The following is a 10,036-nucleotide window of genomic DNA, read 5'->3' as shown; positions in this document are numbered from 1 at the left end:
GATCGTGTTTCTTCTGTGTTTGCCGGTGATTGTCCCCTCTCGATAGACGTGTACCGACGATGTGATCGATGACACCGATGAAGAGCTATATTATCTTCAGAAGTGCCAGGCAAGCAAAACCCCCTTGTTCATTCTGATAAAATCCCACTCTCTCGCTCCTGCTCTCTTTTACTGCATTAGGACAACAACGACATATTTGTTACTTGCTGCGGTAGCTGAACCCCTTTATCCTTTGCATGACCTGTCATTGCCACAGTAAATAGATGAAACCCACTAGCATGAGTAGGAGTTGTTTGAGCCCTGTTGTGCCTACTCATTCATGCTTGTTTGTCATGCCTGCTACTGCTTAGAGTTGAGTCAGGTCTGATTCATCGGGGATGAATAAGAGGCGTGTGAACATGTCCTACTATGTGTGAGCTAAGTGTGTGAACACGATTTGGTAAAGGTAGCGGTGGGAGGCCATGTAGGAGTACATGGTGGGTTGTCTCATTGCAACCGTCCTCAGGAACTGAGTTATGTGCCTGTGATCCATGAACAGCTACTACCACACATTGGGATCCTTAATTGACTCTCTCGACTTATTAATCAACATGATCTCTGTCCAGGAGTTGCAACTAGTTTCTGGTGTTTGTAGGTAGTGTTAGTAGTCTACCAAGTGGCACCCGGTACAGGTGGGCTTGGGACAGACTAGGCACAGTGGCACGGTGTACCAAGCGTAGATCCACCCATCGAGGTGGGCTTGGGAACCCTGCTCACATCGTTTGGGGCCGTAAGCGACACCCCGGCCGGATCTCCTTGCGGATGGAACCCGAATAGGCGATAAACCTGGACTAGAGACTTGTTCGGTTAGTCAGGTCGTGGCCGACTCCCTCGCCCGGCTTCCGCTTGAAGGTTGCCGAGGTACATGATGTGTACAGGGCGGTAAGTGGCAAGAGCGTGTGTGAAGAAGTACACCCCTGCAGGGTTAACATCATCTATTCGAATAGCCGGATTCCTCGGATACGGAAACTTGGACACCTTGTACAGTTCATAGACAAGTGAAAGTGGATACTCTAAAATACGCAAGATAAGCGTGAGTTCTATGGGTGGCGTTCTCATAGGGAGACGGGAGCGGATCCATAGTGGTGTATTGATATGGTGAATATGTGGACTCGTGTGCGCCACCTCAAAAGAGTTACTTGCAGTCGTAGTTCAGGTTAGCCACCGAGTCAAAGCTGGCTTGCTGCAGTTAAACTCCACCATCCCCTTTGTTGATAATGATGCATATGTAGTTAGTTCTGATGTAAGTCTTGCTGGGTACATTTGTACTCACGTTGCTTAATTTATGTTTTTGCAGAGAGACTTCAGTCTCACTAGTAGTTCCACGTGGACTTCGACGTTTAGCTTGTTACCTCAGCTACGATCTTGTGCCCTCGGTAGGATCTGGTAGATAGTCAGGCCTTTCAGCCTTTTCATTTATAGTTGTCTGTACGCAGACATGTTAAGCTTCCGCATGTGCTTTGACTTGTATGCTCTGATTGTTGGGTCATGAGACCCATGATTGTAATATCTCGCTCCTCGGAGCCTATTGAATAAATATTTGAGTTGTAGAGTCATGTTGTGATGCCATGTTGAATATGCACATATCGAGCATATTGTGTGTATGTTATTGAAATGCTTGGTATGTGTGGGATCTGAATATCTAGTTGTTTATCTTTAGTAGCCTCTCTTACCGGGAAATGTCTCCTAGTGTTTCCACCGAGCCATGGTAGCTTGCTACTGCTCCGGAACACTTAGGCTGGCCGGCATGTGTCCTTCCTCGTTCCTGTGTCTGTCCCTTCGGGGAAATGTCACGCGATGAATACTGGAGTCTTGTTAGCCCGCTACAGCCCGGTTCACCGGAGTCCTGCTAGCCCAGTGCTACAGCCTGGCTTCACTCGCTGATGACCGACACGTTCGATGCTGGGTCATGGATGCTTGTCCCTGTAAGTTTGTGCCACTTTGGGTTTACGACTAGCCATGTCAGCCCGGGCTCCTTATCATATAGATGCTAGCGACACTGTCATATACGTGTGCCAAAAGGCGCAAACGGTCCCGGGTAAAGGTAAGGCGACACCCGTGGGAATACCGTGCGTGAGGCCGCAAAGTGATATGAGGTGTTACATGCTAGATCGATGTGGCATTGAGTCGGGGTCCTGACAATGGTGCTGCATGCCTTGTTGGCCTGGACGCGTGTTGGAGCAAGGCAAAGCGGCGACGGATGGGACGGGCTTCGTTACCGTCCCCGATCAAGCATGGGACACCTAAGTAGCGCATTTAATGCATTTTGTCCCGTGATGTTAGGCGATAAGCTCAACCACTGTATAACTTTCCACCTCCTGTGTGCCACTGTGGCAGCCCCTTTGGCTGTAAAAGGAGGCCCGTGGTGTACTGTGAGAGGATTCGGACTTTTTGGACCCTGCACGCTTTGTAGATAGTCCAAGAACACCAGATAAATGCAAACAAGCAGGAGTAGGGTATTACGCATCACTTGCGGCCCAAACCTGGATAAACTCCCCCATGTTGATCTTCTAAACCCGCTCTTTTTACAGCCCCGCGCCCCATCAACCGTAGAAGGGTTTCCCCGTGATCCCATAGGTGTCGTTCCTGAACCCTGACATCTTTGGCGTGCCAGGTAGGGGGCGCAAGCTGTGAAAATCCGGTTTTGGGGTCAACTTAACGACTCCATCGTCGCGATTTCTCGAGAGGAGAAGGCGACGTCAATCAGCCGCGCTCTGGTCCTGTCTACAGCCACAACGACCGTCCGCGTGGTCCTAAAAAGCTAAGTCACGCACAACCTTAAACATTTCTTCTTAATATAAGGTTATTCTCCTCAAAAGATCTTGCTCTTTGTATGGAAAACCTGCACGCAATGGGACCCTTCCGCTATTGGCAATGCCCTTGTTCTGTTTTGAGTCTGCTCAACAGTTCGAGCAGCCGCGCTGAGAACAACAAGGTGACCTGCCCGCTATTTGCAACGTCCTTGTTCTGTTTCGAGTCCACTCTACTGTTTAGGCGGCCGCGCCGAGAGTGTTAAGGTGGTTTGTCCGGTAGCAAGCGCGCCCCGGCAGGCTGCTAAGGATCCATCCTCAAAGCGCCATAGCTTGGGTTTACGCGCCGGTGCACCTATCCTACTGAGCGTAGGGTGTATACATACAAAGAAAGATCGATACAAGAAGATAGCATGTTCCATTTTAAAGTACTACAGAGTTATATTACATAAATAATTGTTGTGGTTCTAACTTAAGATAAAAATTGTCTTGGTCATGAACTCGCAGCGGCAACGAGAAACGGGGTGGCTAGTCCTGGCGCTGGCCCTCCACTCTCTAGATTCCGTCGACGCAGCTGATGATGGGCTCGATACACTCTCTAAGCGCAGTGAGGTCCGTCCCTTTCGGCAAGGTCTCCAGCGCGTCAGCGAAGTCGACGCCGGGGTTCCAGAACGCCACCTTGGTGAGTACCTTGGTCAGGGTGCCCCGGCAGAGCCTCCGGGACTCGTTGGCCAGATAGGCTGCTCGATTGGAGCAGAGTCGCTCCAAGGCTTCGAGGATGCCCTCGAAGAATAGGGTTAGCCTAGCGTTGGGGCTCACGTTCGGCTCCTGGGAGTACCTGACATTTGGTATCCCCATGGCAGCCAGCTTCGTGGTGATCCTGCTGGCGATGTCGACGAGGCGGCTGATCCAGAGGTTTACGCCCTTCGCGTGCTCCTTGTGCTCGGCGGTGTCATTCCTCCGGAGCTGCCTCTCGTCCTCCAGGGCCTTGTTCAGGATTTTTTCACGAGCCCCGGCCTCTGAAAGCTTTCCCTCCAAGCTGCCTAGTTTCAACTTGAGATCGTTGATGGAGTCGTTGGCCTCGGTGAGCAGCTTGTCCTTGTCGGAGATGGCGACCTCCGCATCCGCTAGAGTGCGGTTGGCCGTGTCCCTCTCCTTCGTCAGCTCCGAGGCCACCTTCTTCAGCTCCTCCCGATCCAGCTCCAGCTCCTTCGCCCTGTCGGCATGGACCATGGCTTGAGCATTGAGTGCCTCCATGTGCCTCTGCTCCAGTTCCTGGGTCTGCTGCGCGACGATCTTCTCGACCTCCTCGTCCTTGCCGCGGAGCATGGCGGCGAGTGCCTCCTCACGAGAGGCAAGGTCCTCCTCCTGGGAGTTCAGTAGAGCCTGGTACTATTGCCGAGCAGCCTCGTCCTTGGCGGCATGTTCCTTTGCCGCCTCCTGGGCGTTCTCGACATCGGCCTGCTTCAGGATGAGCTCCCGCTTGCGCTCCTCCAGCTCACCCTGTGCGGCCCTTAGTTCATCCCTGGCCTCGCCGAACCAGACCTACGTCTCAGCGACACGCTCCTCAAATGCCTCCTCCGCCTTGTCCATCGAGCCATCCTGGATTTTACCTTGTCTTGGCGGGCCTGGTGGAGCGCCTGGAGCCTCTGGAAGTTGGCACTCATGGCTTGGAGGAGCTGCTCCTCCTAGGAACTGCCTCCGCCCGTGCTCGGTTCATCAACAACCTGGAGCCTGGCGGAGGCGAGCACTTCATCGTCACACACCTCCCCCTCGGTTGGCGCCCTAGTGCTCGCCATCCCTGGGAGGTGGACGAACAGGTCATGGCCCACCTTCAAGTACTTGCCCAGGCCAGGGGCGGCAAAGGAGGAAGGTTGGTCGTCAATCAACCCCTCCCCAGCAGGCCCCTTGCCGGCCTCCTCAGCGGCGGTCTTGGCGGCCTCCTCGGCAGCAATCTTGTTGGCCTCGGCCTCGGCGTCTAGCGACCTCCCCGATGACGGTGTCAATATCCTCCTGGTCCGCTGAGGAAGGGTCTGGATACCAAGAAACGAAATAAGATGGAGCCAAGATCAAGATTCGAAAAGCAGAAGAAAGAATAGGGACGAGAAGCAAACAACTTACCCGCACTGGGCTGGGAAGAAGTGGCACCCTCCCCGCCAACATTTGTTGTCGAGGCAGAACCACCGGCACCCAAGCTCGCCTCCTCCTCCTCCATGCGCGTGGGCTCGGTGGTGGATGCCCTTGCCGGGGACGCCCCTCTGGGCGGTGTAGTTGAGGGGGCGGCATGTTGGGAGTGGCCATCGGCGGCTCCTCCTGATGCCGTTCCTCTCATGCAAACCCAACAAGGTCAGCATCAAGAATTCGCACCCCAATGCGCATCAGTGATTTAGTGAGTGGTGAACTCACGCTGGGGGCTGAAGCGAGGGCTGCATGGGGGGCTGCTCTCCACCAACACTAGCGTACACGATGTGCCCGCCGGGGGCTTGTCACCCGTCGAGGCCTTGGCCCTCTTCGCCACCCTCTGGGCCATCGTCTCCGTGTCCCTATGAAGATAACAATCAAATCAAAGGAGGATAACATGGGCATGAGGTCATGAGATGATGGGGGCGAAATACTTACTCGTCCTCCACTGCCTCCTCCACTAGCTTCCTCTTCCTCTTCGGGCTAAAAGATCCAAGGTCGAATTCGATCTCCAGGGTGCTGTCCGAGAGAGGGGGGAGGAGATGGGGTCCGGTGCCGCTTGGATGAGGAGGAGGCAGTCGTCGTCTTCTTTGCCACCGCGGCCTTCACCGTCTTCTTTGCTGCCACGACATTCATCTCCCTCGTCTGGCGCATGAGCTGCTCCTGAGCCGGTTGCCGCTGTGCGGCCCTGCTGGGCCGGATCGGCTCGCAGGAGCTGGCCCACTGTAGGACGCGTTTTTTCCCCACGGACGGAGGGTCGCCCGCTTCGGCTTCCTCTTCGGGCGACTCGTCGCCCGCATCTTCAGTAAGGGGGGCCCCAGCACCGGTGCCGCTAGCCTCCCTAGCAGACTCCGCCCACTGGGCGGGCTCCTTCTCCTCCACAGCCGCGTCTGCCTCATCCTCCATGGCGCCGGCGCTGCCGGCCTCCTTGGCAAGCGCCGCTTCTGCCTCCCTGGCGGCGACGTATTTCAACTCCTCCTTGGTGGTGTCGCGGATGAGCAGCGGCTCGTCGCGGACATAGCCCTCCAACAAGTTGTTGAAAAAAATCCTGCACTTGCTCTGCTGACGGCTCGGCCCAGACCGGGTCGAGGTCGTGCGTTGAAGTCCGGGATCATGGCGATGATGGCAGACTGGCGAGTGTTGTTGCTCAGCGGGACCACTCCCACCGGCAACCCAAACAGGGGCCCCTTGACGGCCTTGCCGGTCCTCTCAGCCCTATCGTCGTCGTCCACATTGAGCTGGAAGAGCCTCTCACAAAAATGGGCATGCCCCAGCACCGTGAAGTTATGGTTCAGGCCAGGCCGGAGCCTCATGACATCGGCCGCATTCCTGAAGTCCCAGGCTGGCCTCCCCTTGTTGTGCAGTAGAGCGATTTGGCGACAAATGAAATCGGCCCCAATCATCTCAAGGGTGAGCCCGGCCATGGTGAGGCGATGGATCCTGGTGGTGGCGACCGTGAGCTTCTTGTCGTTGACGTCGAGGTCGCTCTAGTCCTTGCGGCGGGTCGGCGGGCTCTAACGAACTTGGCAGAACTCATGTGGATCCTCCTCCTTGATCCAGAGCCACCGGCCCCACCACTCGTCCCACCTCTCCTTCTGGGCACCCTCTGGGTACATGCCCTTCTCCTGGGTCCCCGAGATCCAGGTGATGCACCTAGAAATGGCGTCCCCTGGCTGGATGCGAGGATAGAAGTAGTGGCAGGAGAGCGCCGCGCTGGGGAGCACTCCGGAAAAGCCCTCGTAGAGATGGGCGAAGAGGGCCATGCATGCCACGGCATTTGGCACAAAGTCGAGGAGGTGGAAGCCGTAGGCGTGCATGATGTCATTGAAGAAATCAGAGAAAGGGGGGCAGAGCCCGCAAGAAAAGTAATCGACGAAGAAGGGGTACCGATTTGGGCCGGCCTTGGCGAAATCGGCAGGGATGATGTGTGTGGCAGGGTGCCCCATCATCTTCCTCCCCCACAAGGGCTTGAAGTAGTCCCTGAGGTGGACCGCATCGACCACAGAGGGGAGATAGGCATGCTGTGTGCGCAGCACCGCCAACTTGCTCTCTGGCGCCTTTTTCTCTGCGACGTCTTTGGCCACCCCTTTTCCTTTGCCTGTCTTGGGTGCCATGGCGACTGAGAGGGGATGGAGGATTAAGGGCAGTGATGGCGCGGCAGCGGTGAGCAAAGGCAAAAGCTTGAGGAGGAAGAAGGGAGCGGCGGTTCCAAGATTGGAGAAGGCATAGGGGGCAAATGAGCAGCGCGCCTGCGGTTTCTCCTTTTTTATGGGGAAGGCGCGGGCCACCTCTTTACCATTTACCACAATGTGACGCAGACGTGCATCAACCACCCCACGCACAACCCCCACATCATGCATTCAACGCGGGTTGTGGGGAATCGTAACTAGCGAGGGAGTTACTACGGTAAAACTCTGCCGCTCGCGCACCGTTCTAGGCCTGGCCCAATAACGCTCTGCACTTATATGTGGCCCAGGCCCGGGGGCTCCTGTCGGTGTACAAAAGTAGGGGTCCTTTTTTGTACCCCTTTACTTGTGTGTGGGCAGTCACAGCCACACGCCTGCGGCCATGCTTGGCGGAGCGGAGGACGCAAAGACCCAAGACTACCAGAGCCGTGCTCGAGGCCAAATACATGAAGAGCACAGGGGCGAGGTAAAACTCCCCAGGCAAGGCCCTTGCTGAGGTGGCCTTCACAGCCCCGGCAAGAGCCTTGCCGGGGCGACTTGCCCAACACCAACAAGGCTGCCACCCTTGAGTCTAAGAGTCCTGACACCATCAACCACATCGGAACCAACGCTAGGAGGCGCCTCCATGGTGGCATACAGATCTTTGTGAAGACAAAAGGCCTGCGAGGCCTAGATAGGAACCAAGAAACAAGACAACAGCAAGCCTCCTTGCCGAGGATGCCCACGAGGCCCCAGGAAGCCTCCTGCCAAGGATGCCCACGAGGCCCCGGCAAGCCTCCTGCCAAAGATACCCATGAGGCCCCGGCAAGACTCTTGCCGAGGGCCCCGGCAAGACTCTTGCCGAGGGCCCCGGCAAGACTCTTGCCGAGGGCCCCGGCAAGACTCTTGCCGAGGGCCCCAGCAAGACCCTTGCCGGGAAGATCAGCAAGACCGCGGCAAGGCCTTGCCGCCCCATCGCCAGCCCATCTCAGGGGCCGACCCACCAACTAAGCAGGTACCCACGTGGCAGTATGTGGCTCCTAGGCCAACCAGTCAAGCACCTACGCGGTGACATGCTTTCGTGAAGAACCTACCACCGCGCCAGCTCAGCAACCTCGTTGGCCTGGACATGTGTCGGAGCAAGGCGACGGACGGGACGGGCTTCGTTACCATCCCCGATAAAGCAAGATGACACCTAAGTAGCGCATTTAATGCATTTTGTCTTGGGATGTCAGGCGATAAGCTCGACCACTGTATAATTTTCCACCTCTTGTGTGCCACTATGGCAGCCCCTTTGACTATAAAAGGAGGCCCGCGGCATACTGTGAGTGGATTCGGACTTTTTGGACCCTGCATGCTTTGTAGCTAGTCCAAGAACACCAGATAAACACAAACCAGCAGGAGTAAGGTATTACGCATCACTTGCGGCCCGAACCAGGACAAACTCCCCCGTGTTGATCTTCTAAACCCGCTCTTTTTACAGCCCCGCGCCCCAGCAACCGTAGAAGGGATTCCCTGTCATCCCATAGGTGTCGTTCCTGAACCCCGACAATCATTTTCACAAAAGACATTGTAAAGATGAATCATATGATGCAACCTCAATTCCATTTTTTTGTAGTTTTCTTTTACAAACCAAACTACTGATAAAACAAGAAACTAAAAGATTCAATTACAGGATCTAATGATATACCTTCAAGCACTCACCTCCCCGGCAACGGCACCAGAAAAGAGCTTGATGTCTACTATGCAACTTTATTCTTGTAGACACGTGTTGGGCCTCCAAGCACAGAGTTCTGTAGCACAGTAGAAATTTTCCGTCAAGTGGATGACCTAAGGTTAATCAATCCGTGAGAGGTGTAGGATGAAGATGGTCTCTCTCAAACGATCCTGGAACCAAATACAAGAAATCTTTTGTGTCCCCAACACACCCAATACAATGGCAAATTGTATAGGTGCACTAGTTCGGCGAAGAGATGGTGATAAAAGTGTAATATGAATGGTAGAAACATATTTTTATGATATGAATAAATGAAAACAACAAGGTAGAAAATAGTAAACAGGCACAATAACGGTATTTCAATGCTTGAAAACAAGGCCTAGGGTCCGTACTTTCACTAGTGCAATCTCTCAACGATGCTAACATAGTTGGATCATATGATTATCCCTCAAAGCGTGATGAAGAATCACTCCTGAGTTCCTATTAGCAAAGAACAAAAGATAGGAATTGTTTGTAGGGTACTAAACCACCTCAAAGCTATTCTTTCCATTCGATCTATTCGAGAGTTCGTACTAAAATAACGCAAAGCTATTTTTTCCGTTCGATCTATCCTAGAGTTCATACTGGAATAGCACCAAAGCATATTCATAATCATAATACTCAATCCACACAACTCCAAGAGTGCCCCAAGATTTCTACCGGAGAAACAAGGACAAGAACGTGCATCAACCCCTATGCATAGATTACCCCAATGTCACCGCGGGAATCCGCAAGTTCAGTGCCAAAACATATATCAAGTGAATCAATACGATACCCCATTGTCACCACGAGTGTTCAATTGCAAGACATATATCAAGTGTTCTCAAAACCATAGAAGTATTCAATCCGATAACCACGAAATCTCAAAGGGAAGAACTCAATTCAAAACAACAAGATAGAGAGGGGAAAACACCATATGATCTGACTATATTAACAAAGCCCGCGATACATCAAGATCGGGACATCTCAAGATAACGAGAGAGAGAGAGATATTAAATACATAGCTACTGGTACAAACCCTCAGCCCCAAGGGTGGACTACTCCCTCCTCATCGTGGTTGTCGTCGGGATGATGAAGATGGCCACCGGAGATGATCCCGCCCTTTTTAGGGTGCCGGAAAAGGTCTAGATTGGTTTTTGGTGGCT

The sequence above is a fragment of the Triticum dicoccoides genome, chromosome 7A, assembly GCF_002162155.2.
Source record: "Triticum dicoccoides isolate Atlit2015 ecotype Zavitan chromosome 7A, WEW_v2.0, whole genome shotgun sequence".
NCBI lineage: Eukaryota > Viridiplantae > Streptophyta > Magnoliopsida > Poales > Poaceae > Triticum > Triticum dicoccoides.
This window is presented reverse-complemented; position numbering follows the sequence as displayed.